The 12,032-nt window shown below is 44.3% G+C and overlaps 1 long non-coding RNA gene across 2 annotated transcripts; it reads left to right on the forward strand.

Annotated features, from left to right (window-relative positions):
- Positions 1 to 114: 114 nt before the first annotated feature.
- On the forward strand, positions 115 to 6,097 carry LOC143510088 (uncharacterized). 2 transcript variants are annotated; one of them, XR_013129893.1, is made up of 5 exons: positions 115 to 320; positions 4,097 to 4,186; positions 4,295 to 4,379; positions 4,797 to 4,953; positions 5,290 to 6,097. It is a non-coding gene; the product is annotated as an uncharacterized LOC143510088 (long non-coding RNA). The 2 variants fall into 2 exon arrangements; XR_013129894.1 differs by having other exon boundaries at positions 4,826 to 4,953.
- The last annotated feature ends 5,935 nt before the right edge of the window (positions 6,098 to 12,032 follow it).

Raw genomic sequence — 12,032 nt, forward strand, 5'->3', positions numbered from 1 at the left:
GCAAAACAGAAAAAATATATCAAATGTATATTTTAAAAATATAATTGGTTACTTGAAATTTGTCTTCTTTTGCATTTTGACAGTTTTTGGTTCCGTTGTTTTTTTTTTGTCTGCTTCAATTTTTGCTGCTGAGTTTTGAACACATTTCACGTGTGGGAGGGTCTTGGATGAAGGCGTTCCTCTGCAATCTCCATTGGTCACTGATTCGGGACTGACACAGAGCTCTGAAACCGCCTCTTGGACCAAGCCACGCCCACCCCACCAGCTTCCCAGCGTTTTCAAACATGGCGGAAAGCGGGGGTTCTGTTTCACAGCAGCAGGTAAACTGAGTTTTATCATTAAAGTTTATACAAAGGTTCTAATTAATTGCTAAATGGTCTGTAGTATGCTCAAATGTATCATTTATTTTCACCAGATTGTCTGTGTTGATCTCATTCAAAAGTGGTTGTTTTTTGCCAAAACCTCCAAAGAATTCACAGTTAAATCCTTCAGATACCAAACCATTAATTACCTTTAGTTGATAACTAAATGTTGTGGTTCTGGTATGATTAGAATATGAGACTGATTCTAAATTAATGAGACTGATTAATAATTAAAGTAAAACAAATTATATATACTTTAAAGGATTAGTAGGTGAAACCCCTACACTCCTCATTGATCTCGTGGGAGGGACAAATCGAGGAGGGTAGCTCAAATGGTTCACCACCTTTAACCTGATTAATCAAGTCCTCAGACAAGATACGCATTGGAAGATAACCGTAACCCTCTTCCTGATAATCCCTCACCTCGTAAGGCTCCCTTGCTGTCTTTAATGGTGGATTATTCTGTGACGTGGCCGGTGTTGCGAAATCAGGAAGCGGACACAGTCTCTGAGGGGATTGGATTTTTAACAAATGGGTTTTACTTTGAACTTATGGGGTTGCACACAAATTGACAGTAGACACACGAACAGCACGAGCACAATGAGACATGATAACACTAACGGAACTAACAGCCTAACACAGATTAGACATAAAGACAACAGACTCGACCAGCAATCTGACATATAACAGAACACTAAAACTTGTATAACAAACTACACCAACGGACATCTACAGACACGAGAAGCCATGAACAAAACAGAAATATTAAAAGATTAACCAAATCTGCCTTCCAATACACAACAGACTGCACAAGACCACAAACGATCACCATAATTTTTACTTTCACAATAAGTTTCACTATAATATGCACAATCACCTTACAATAACCCACAAAGACTGAACACCAACAATTAAATACCAGAACTACATTACAAATGAGACACAACTGAAGGGGAAGTAACATGGGGCGTGACTGAACAGACTAAAAAGCCATACATGATTGACTGGGAGGCGGGGCTAGATATGACACCCTCCTTAAAATCTCAGCATCACCTCTATTACATGACCTACAGACAGCATGGACTATACTTGCTTGCAAAGTGAACATACAAGTTAATGTGTGTTTTGGATTCCTGTAAAATATTAGGCCTGAAATTTCAATGTGTTTCAATAATTTAATAATTTTTTTATATGTGACTAAAGCTGATGTGAAATGTGCATAAATGTTTTAACTGGGACTCCATGGAAACCATGGTGGTGTTTTTGACTCTTCTGAAAGTCTGTAAATGCTCTAGAGACGTATTAAAAACAATACTACACAAACAGACTTTTTAGTGTTTTTTGTCTTTAGTTTGTTACACTCATGCTTGAATGTCTTGAACATATAACAATCGAAACATTACTTGGTAGCAACTAATTCACTGAAAATAAATACCACTTTGCATTTATACAGTATGAATTACACTGTATTGTGATTGCATCATGATACTTCCCCTGGCTATATCTCCAGTAGCCTACATTGACTTTGATCTACACCAGGGGTGGGCAATACATTTTTACAAGGGGCCACATGAGAAACCTGAATTGTGTCAGAGGGCCACACAAATAAAAATGACGTCATTACGGTGGCCCCGCCCACCTCGCACGAACTTCCGCAAACGGTGGAGGCGTTTATACTTGCCGCTTCACATTCTGTGTAGTGTTCTCCGAAACAATGTGTGTTAGTATAAAGAAACACCCCTCAAAAACAATGGAAGGAACATTTACCTGACCAATTTTAATGTTGCTTTTTGTTTCAGATTTGAAAAGTGCTGGAATTTAGGCTAAACACTTGAAAATGTTTGAAATTGTAACTACTTCGTTTCACAACAAATAGCCATCTGAATGAACAGTTTTCTTGTATTACATTAACAAATACGAGCCTCTTGTAATTCCAGGACGAAACATGGGAGAATGTGAAGACTTTAAACAACCATTAAATAATGTGATAAAAAAGTGAATTATTTTGAATCATTTCGAGTATATGTATAAATATTTAACTTAATTAAGTTTAATGTGCTGGGAAATATTGAAATGGACCTTGAAAGTGACGTACAAATGCTTTAATTCCACCTTATAAAGGTGTATGAACCCTGCAAACATGACTTTGTCCATCGCGCTGAGGCGCGGCGTGCACGCGAAGTTACAAAATTCGAGAGGTGCACGACCTCGCGAATCAACAGCGCGTGAGGCCCTCGCGCACGGGCAGAGCAACCGCGATTACGTAATTTTCGCCGCGTGGACCCCCGCGATGTTCGCGCCGCGTCGGTTTAAACCTAGCTTTAAAGCACTTCTACGGCACTTTCAAGGTCCATTTCAATATTTCCCAGCTGACTCAGGTTCCCTCTAAGCTCGGTTTCTGGAACGGAAAACCCTAAGTTTTCGTTAACTCTGAGTTTACTTACCCTGTTTCATCACTGAATCCGCTTTCTGGAATACCCCCTGTTCATTTGTTGTGAATCGAAATACACTTACAATTTCAAGCATGTTCAAGTACTTTAGCCAACATTCCAGCACTTTTCAAACCTGGAACACAATTCACAATTATAATTTGTCACGTAAATGTTCCGCCGTTCGCGGAGGTTCGTGCAAGGGGTGCGGAGTCGCGTGCTACGTTCTCTCGCGAAAGTATACATTTTGCCTTAACTTGTCGCTGATCACCTACAGTGTTTCTTGCACAGCTCACACACAAGCACGTACATCCACACGGAATTAACAAAAACGTAGTGCTTTCAAAATAAAAGCATCACAGTTGTATTGCACGCACGACATAGATATTTGTTAAATTTATGATTGACCTCTCGTGGGCCGGACAGGGACGCACAACGGGCCGGATGTGGCCCGCGGGCCGTGGTTTGCCCAGGTCTGATCTACACTGTAAAAAAATCCTAATTTTATAGAAAATAACTGTAAATTTAAAATGTATTTAAACTTTCTTCCCAATTGTATAAAAAACCTGTAAAATTACAGACATCTGTAATTTAACAACATATGTTATTTTAATTTATATTATATTTTAAGTATAATGTTAATAATTACAAGTTACATGCATTTTTATTTTTTTAAAGAAAAATATACTATTAATTTATATGGAATCTTTCTGCTTTCTTATCTGCAATTAAACATGCGGTTTGTTATATAAAAGGTTTGTCCATTAAAAAACAAAAATCCTTGTTATTTTAATAAAAATCTTATTGACTTTTACTGTTAGCTGCCACAAAAGGTTGTTTATTCCGTGAGTTTTCAGCATATTTGCCATTATTCTGTGAATAACCAACATGACGGAAGGCTTGGAAATGAATGATGTATTGCTTGACTGCTGACCCTAAGGCAACACCAGTACAATAGTTTATTTTTTTCTTTGCAAAAGCACAGCCAACAAAAATACACTGAACTCCTCTTCCTTTTAACTAAAAGTTTTGGTGAAAATGCACACAAAAATAGCCAATAAACTATTTAGCTTGTTGAAAGCTCTTAAAATTCACATTCTAACATTCACATTTACTCTGTCTACTCAAAATTGGCAATTTTGGAGATGAGGCTCCGCATCCTTGGATTAACAACATACTGCCGTGCCTTTTCTTTTCGTGTGACTTTGGTCCCTTGATCTGGATTGATTTTGAAGATGCATCTGTTGGAAAAACATTCATTTAAATGTAACACAACTTAAATATAAATATTTTTACTTTCTATAGTTGCTACGTTACCACGCTGAAATTCAGGAAATTGGCCAATGGCAACTGTTCGCGCCTCTCTTGGTCAAGTTTGAAAATACGTCCGTTTCAGTGAGTGAATTGGCGATGGACATTACATTCACTCAGTCTAGAGCTACGGTGGCTAGTTAGCTACCTGGATTATTTTACATCTGCCTGTCAAATTATTCTTTTGAGCAGACTATCGTTGGATGATTCCACAAAATAAGATGGAAACGGGGCACAGAGCAAGAAATTTTAAGTGAAGCATTATTGGTGACATCAGGTAAGAAAACATTCTTGATTTATGTAACCTAACCTTAGCTAGTTAGCCTAGTCTGAAAACATATTTCACTTTGTGTTTCATTTAATAAATGTAAACAATAAAATATTAATATCAAATTTTCAGATGCGTTAAAAACTTCAGTCACTGTTAAAGAACACTATATGCGGTATATCAAGTCTTTGTTAAAGGGTTAATTGAAATTTAGCTCGCAGCTAAATCTGGCAACCTAGTGTACTCAAATTCTGTCTAAAGGTGAGGTGAACCTTGAAATAGTTGTCGAGCATTTCTCTGAGGTAGCATTAAGTATAATTTGCTAGGAACGTATCGAACCTTTTCTGTCGCTGATTAGAAATTGATTAATAGACACATTAAACGATGTACACATCAATGTGCTTACTGGTTTAGCTTTCTCCATAGGCCACTGATTTGGTGTCGGCATTTTGTAGTTGTAATGCTTTGGGGAGTGGATATCGAGTCTCCACTCCAACCCGGATAGAAGGGAGCTTTGCAACCGAGTTCAGGGGATGAGTCGTGGAGCACAGGGAGGAGGCCGGAAACAAACGTCTTGTAGATGGTAAGAAGCTTGGTTTATTTCACACAGTCTGAGTTCCAGCTCTACGGGACCATCCATACATTAATGAAGACCGTTACAAGCTCTCTTGCGTTACTCACATTGAATATCTCTTGCGTTACTCACATTGAAAAAAAAAAAAAACTTATTTTCCACCATTATTTGCAAATAAATTCTTTAAAAGTCAGACAAAATGATTTTCTCAATTTTTTCACATTTTGTCTCTCATAGTTGAGGTCTACCTATGATGTCAATTACCGGCCTCTCTCATCTTTTTAAGTGGGAGAACTTGCACAATTGGTGACTGACTAAATACTTATTTTCCCCACTGTACATCAGATCTAAAACCTCGATGCTTCCCTGCAAAGCCAAAAATGGACCAATTCCTCCCTACATGATGGCAATGGTCAAAGCCCCATCCAAACCTCGAGTACTTTGAACTTTGAAGTACGGCTCGGCTTAAAACGCCATGCTTAAAGTCTCATGGAAAACAAGCTTCAAGACCTGTTCTGGCTGTCCAGACACCAGAGTCCCTAGCAGTCTTCAAATGTGGATTGAAGACTCATCTGTAGAATAGACTAAAACACTTGTCATAGTACTTTCCGTTTTATGATATAGTACCTATGGTGAATTTGCATTTCTTGTAGGTAACCATTTTAATTCCTGTAGTTTTGCAATATTCAACCTATGTTTTTGTGTACTTCTAGGTATTTGCATTGATTCCTGTAGTGTAGTAGTATTCTGGTTAGAGTGTATCTTGAATTCTGACCTATCTACTGTACTATTTAGAATTAATTCTGTGAACAGATGGCAAAGCACTCAGGATTAGCGCGTCTGCTAAATGCCCTACATGTAAATGATAGAGTGTATCTTTCATTTCACATCAGTGTTGTTTGTAGTTGTGTTCAAGCTAATGATATTGGTGATGGAGAAAGGATTTAAATGATTAAAAGTGATGATAGAGGACATTGAGGTGCTCAACATTGGTATAATATACTTTTTCATTTGCATAAAATAACTTTGCGATTTGCATTGCACATTTGAGTTTGTCCTGAAGTCATGAAGAATATGGACAGGAAAAATCTTACGGTATTTCTTTGGAGAACTTTTTGTGCTGTCACTTTATTGAAAGTGCTTAATTGTAATAACTCGGGGGGAAAAGTTGTAAAATAAAGGTATTTCTCTGCAAAACTATTGGTGCTGTCACTTTATTAAAAGCAGCCGATCCCAGCACACACCCCCGAGCACGCAACCACTCCCACAGTCACAATCACCAGTGTATTAAAACACCTGTTCCGTATTACTTTGCTCTTCTTAAGCCCGAAGGTCGTCGGTCCAGTGCTGCACATTGCGTCTCTGGATCTGGCAAGCTTTCTCTCTTCCCGTGTTTGCGCTACGAGCATTACTGAAGCGTCTCTGTTAAGTGAACACGCTACGAACTGCCTGTGGGCGGGGGTTTTATTTCTCACCGCACTGCACCAGTCACCTTACATGTTCAGGGCCAAAGGGAAAGTATTAGTTTTTTTATCCTCCCTTCCACACATTATCCTCTCATGTTAGGTCTCCCATGGTTCAAGCTACACAACCCTGTCATCGACTGGTCCACGGGTAGGCTGCTGAAGTGGTTGGTGCCCCTTCAGGGCACCAGGTCGCCCCCCCGTGTGTTCGCGCAGTCCACCAGCGTGGAGAGCCCTAATATCAGTACCACTCCGGCCATTCCAGCCCAGTATCGAGAGCTAGCGGAGGTTTTCAGCGCTGTCAAGGCCACCCAGTTACCACCCCACCGACCCTGGGGCTGTCATATCACCCTCAAGGCAAGTACTACGCCACCTCGTGGCCGAGTCTATCCACTGTCTCAGGAGGAAGAGCGGGTTATGACTCAGTATATAAAGGAGGCTCTCGCTCAGGGCTATATAACTCCCTCCACCTCTCCCACCTTAGCCAGCGTCTTCTTTGTAAAAAAAGAAGGACGGGGGTCTGAGGCCATGTGTAGACTATCGGGGGCTCAATTCCCTCTTAGTGAACATTGCCTACCTGCTGCCGCTAGTGCCATCGGCACTGGAGCAGTTAAGGTCGGATAAAGTCTTCACTAAACTGGATCTATGCAGGGCCTACAACCTTATTCGCGTACGCGAGGGTAATGAATGGAAGACGGCGTTTAGTACCTCTATGGGTCACTATGGGTATCGTGTCTTGCCTTATGGCTTGGCCTCTGCTCCGTCGTTCTTCCAGGCGTTCATTAACGAGGTCTTAAGGGAGTATTTGAATAGATGCGTGGTCGCTTACATCGACGACATCCTGATCTATTCACCCTCCAACATGTGCGTGATGTACGGGCTGTCCTGGGCACGCTCTTGCGCAATCGTTTATATTGCAAGCTGGAAAAGTACGAGTTCCATCTCAGTGAGGTGAACTTCCTGGGTTACACCATCAGGCCAGGCTCCGTGCACATGCAGCACAGGAAGGTGGAGGCGGTCGTGAAATGGATGCAGCCTCACACATGGCGCGAGCTACAGAGGTTTCTGGGCTTCGCGAATTTCTATAGGTGGTTCATTCGCGCGTATAGCCAGATCGCAGAGCCCCTTACCGATATGCTGAGAGGCGGAGGTACCAAGCTTCGCTGGACAGAGAGATCTACGAGAGCGTTCAACCAGCTGAAGCAAGTGTTTGTCGACGCGCCGGTTTTACATCAACCGGATCCTAACCATCCCTTCATAGTGGAGGTAGACGCTTCGAACGTGGGAGTAGGCGCGGTGCTTTCCCAGCGGCCGAAGGAGCATAGCTCCCTCCGCCCCATAGCCTTCTACTCCAAGAAACTCACCGCTGCCGAACGTAACTACGGGGTGGGAGACCGTGAGTTATTGGTGATGCGCAAGGCATTCGGTGAGTGGCGTCATTGGCTAGAGGGAGCTAAGCATCTGTTATCCGTGCTTACGGACCACAAGAACCTGGAATACATCAGGACCACGAAACGGATGAACGCCCGTCAAGCCAGGTGGTCTCTGTTTTTCTCTCGTTTCAAGTTCCAGGTGACGTACCGGCCAGGAGAGAGGAACCAGCGTGCGGATGTGTTGTCTAGGTCCTTCCCTGGCAGCACGGAGTCTACGAGCGATAGATCGGGAGATCGAGGCAGCGAACCCGCATCCAGGTTGCCCGCCGCACCGTAAATACGTCCCCCCGTGCATCATAGCAGCCTCATCAGCTGGGCTCATACACCTGTGGGGAAGGGGCACCCAGGGGTGTCTAAGACAGCCCAGTTGCTGGGAGCTCGCTACTGGTGGCCAGGGCTGCACAGGGACGTACTGCAGCAGGTGGCGTCCTGCGCTGTGTGCGCGCATTGCAAGGTGCCACACACTCCTCCTGCGGGTAAGCTTCTCCCTCTCCCTCCACCCAAGTAACCGTGGACACACATCGCTCTGGACTTCGTCACGGATGGTGGTAATCGACCGGTTCTCGAAGATGGTTCGCTTTCTTCCCCTGCGGGGCATGCCCACTGCATGGGAGACTGCGGATCTCCTGTTTCGGCACATATTCCGGCAGTTCGGTCTGCCTGAGGATATTGTGTCGGACAGGGGATCGCAGTTCACCTCACGTGTGTGGCGGGAGTTCCTGTCTAAGCTCAACATCACGGTTAGCCTAACCTCTGGTTACCATCTGCAGGCTAACGGACAAGTGGAGCGCACGAACCAGGAGGTGGAAAAGTTCCTGCACGCGTACTGCAGCGAGCACGCGGACACATGGTGCGCCCTTCTGCCCTGGGCCAAGTACGCACAGAACTCCCTCACTCATTCCAGCACGGCGAGGACACCGTTCGAGTGCGTGCTCAGTCGCCAGCTGCCGCTCTATCCTTGGAACACCGCCTCCTCGGACCAGCCCATCCTCGAGGAGTGGTGTAAGAGAAGCGAGCGGGTGTGGGAGGACACCCATCAGCGGCTGAACGAGGCGATCAGGCGGTTCAAGAGGAAAGCTGACTGTCGAAGGGGAGAGACCCCATCTTATCAGGTAGGGGATAAGGTGTGGGTCTCCACCGGAGACGGGCGCCTGGGCAAGAGAGGTAAACTGGGGAAGAAATATGCAGGCCGGTACGTCATCTTGAGGCGCATAAACCCAGTCACCTATCGCATCAGTCTGCCCGAAGACAGACGTGTGTCACGTGCGTTTCATGTGTCCGCTCTCAAGCCATACAGAGAGGGTACCTTGGAGGAGGCCTTGACATCTCTCGGCCGCCCTCGCCGCTGCAGTTGTCGGACGGACCCGCGTACCTCGTGGAGAGGTTACTGGACTCGCGGCGCAGAAGAGCTGGTCTGCAGTACCTGGTGGACTGGGTCGGATACGGACCGGAGGAGCGTTCATGGATACCGGCCTCTCAAGTGGTAGACCCCTCCCTTATCGCCGACTTCCACAGGGAGCATCCAGACTGGCCAGCTCCGCGGCGACGGGGAAGACCACGTGGAGGTCGACGGGAGGGGTACTTGGGGGAGGGCTCGGTCATGGTGAGGGGGCCGGGTCGCCACAGGAGGGCGCGCATCCCGGCCAGCAGCCAATCCCAGCACACACCCTCGAGCACGCAACCACTCCCACAGTCACAATCACCAGTGTATTGAAACACCTGTTCCGTATTACTTTGCTCTTCTTAAGCCCGAAGGTCGTCCGGTCCAGTGCTGCACATTGCCGCTACGAGCATCTCTGGATCCGGCGAGCTTTCTCTCTTCCCGTGTTTGCGCTACGAGCATTACTGAAGCGTCTGTTAAGTGAACACACTACGAGCATTACTAAAGCATCGCTGTGTGTGTGAACACGCTACGAGCAGTACTAAGGCTTCGCTGTCGTTGCTGCCCTACGAGTATTACTGGATTGAGTCATGGAGAATAAACATCCTTCTGTTTCACCTACATCTCCGGCTTCCTCTGTCCCGACGCCTTCGGTGTCACAGTAATGATATTTCTCAGCAAAAATATTAGTGCTGTCACTTTATTAAAAGTGCTAAATCATAATAATCCAGGAAAAATCTGTAAAATAACGGTATTTATCTGCAGAATGTTTAATGAATTTTTCTGTAAATTTATTGTTTTTCCACTTAATTTAAATCAGGGTTTTTCACTTTAAAATTAAAAGTTTTTGCTATGGGGAATTTTTTTGCATGCACACAGACTGTTGTCCTGTTCGTGAGAATAATCTGTGGTCATATTTTTTTGTCTCCTCCCAATGTTCTCTATGTTTTTCTTTGCCTGTGAAGGTGGCGCGTCTGCATTTGTACGCTGCGTTACGCTGCCGCCGCTCTGGTTTTCTGGTGCTTTAACACTGGGCCCTGGGCAAGAAAGCATTTCATCTTGTACTTGTACAATGTATGACCAATAAAATCTGAATCTGGCAGCAGCGGCTGCCAAACAAAACACTGTATAAATAAATTTTTGCCCTTTTACAGACACCGCTATCTTCATTTTCCGCCATTTCCATCAAAACAAATCACGCTGCCTTAAACCTGTGCGTCAGTTATACCAGTCCGTGTAAAACAATGATACCGGAGCTGCGCAGTAGTACAAAGCGGGATTTTAAACATTTAAAATAGATGGTGACATAAATTAAACGAAGCCTCGAGGCAGAGAATTTGCCTCAAGTATTTTTTGTAATCAAATTACTCGAGTTACTCGAAGAATCGTTTCAGCTCTACTAGTGTGTGTAAGTGCTGTATTAGAACTTGTCGTTATTTCTTGTTAGTTTTGATACGGTCGCGAAGAGAAATCTATGGTTATTTTTGTTGTTTTCTATTAGTGTCGAATAATATGAGGCTCTAGCTTTTATTAGGGCATGTTTATATTTGACTATGGCGTCTTTCCATGGTCACATCGAACTCAAGCCACATAAGGACAAATCGTTCGATGTTCTTTTGTGGTGGAAAGAACACCAAGACGATTTCCCCAACCTGGCAACATTTACCCGAAGTGTCCTCTCAATCCAGCGCTGCGAGTGAGACATTTTTCCTCCGCTGGTTTTGTGATCCAAGAGCGCAGAACGCAGCTCAAACCTGGGACTGTGGACGATATACTGTTCCTGCACAGTAACCTAGGGTAGATTTGTGAACCTATGTGATTTTATTTAGTTGTTATACTGGCATTTGTTCCCTCTCGTTTTGCATTGTGTTATGACACCGGTTGGCTACATACATTTTCTTGCGTTTTACCAGTTGCTACTTTTAGATAGGAATACTGTTAATGCACAGCAACCTTAGATTTTATTTTATGTTGTACTGACGTTTTTTCCAGAGGCGAATTGAAAAATAAAGTGCTCTATAGGAATACTTTAGATTTGTGTGATTTTTCACGGGCACGGGTGGGTAACGGGTGGAATATTAACGGGTCTGGGCGGGTACGGATTTAACTTTGAAATAGCCACGGGTTCGCGGGTGGGTGGGTGCTGTACTCTGCGGAAATGGGTGGGTGCAGGTCTCTGGCTCAAACCCCCTTTATGTGGTTGTGACACTCAAAATGAAACGATGACGTAGCCCACTGAATCCGAGGCCTTGTTTGTCATCAGTCATGTGATTTTTACGGTACTGACAAACGCCTCGAACCGGGGCTTCATCTGGCATGCCCCTTTTTGCTCGATACAGGCTCCGAGGCATCGCTTCAAATGTTACATCACTAATGATCACACATGGGCTGTGTTCGAAATAGTCTACTACATACTACTGGCATACTGATCGGCGAAACATACCCGGATGACTTACTACTTCCGCAAAATATTTCAGTATGCGAACAGAGCTATCTTCGTGATGTACTGCATCCCATCATGCAACGCTACGTTCACGTGACCCCGTAGTGTGCTTTGCTTTTGTCGCATACTGGAAACTGTACTGCATACTACTACGAGGACCAGTATGCAGTATCCAGTATGTACTGAGTCCAGTATGCAGTATCCAGTATGTAGTAGTCTATTTCAAACACAGCCACGGTCTTCAGTTACTGTCCTCAGCGAGCAGCGGGTGCTGCCGTGAGCCCCGCCCACAACACTCACAATGCAGTCTGACAGTCATAGCAGACCCACACCGGTCCACAGCCACGCTGCAAATGAACTGCGCATTA

This window comes from Brachyhypopomus gauderio, chromosome 3 (genome assembly GCF_052324685.1).
Source record: "Brachyhypopomus gauderio isolate BG-103 chromosome 3, BGAUD_0.2, whole genome shotgun sequence".
NCBI lineage: Eukaryota > Metazoa > Chordata > Actinopteri > Gymnotiformes > Hypopomidae > Brachyhypopomus > Brachyhypopomus gauderio.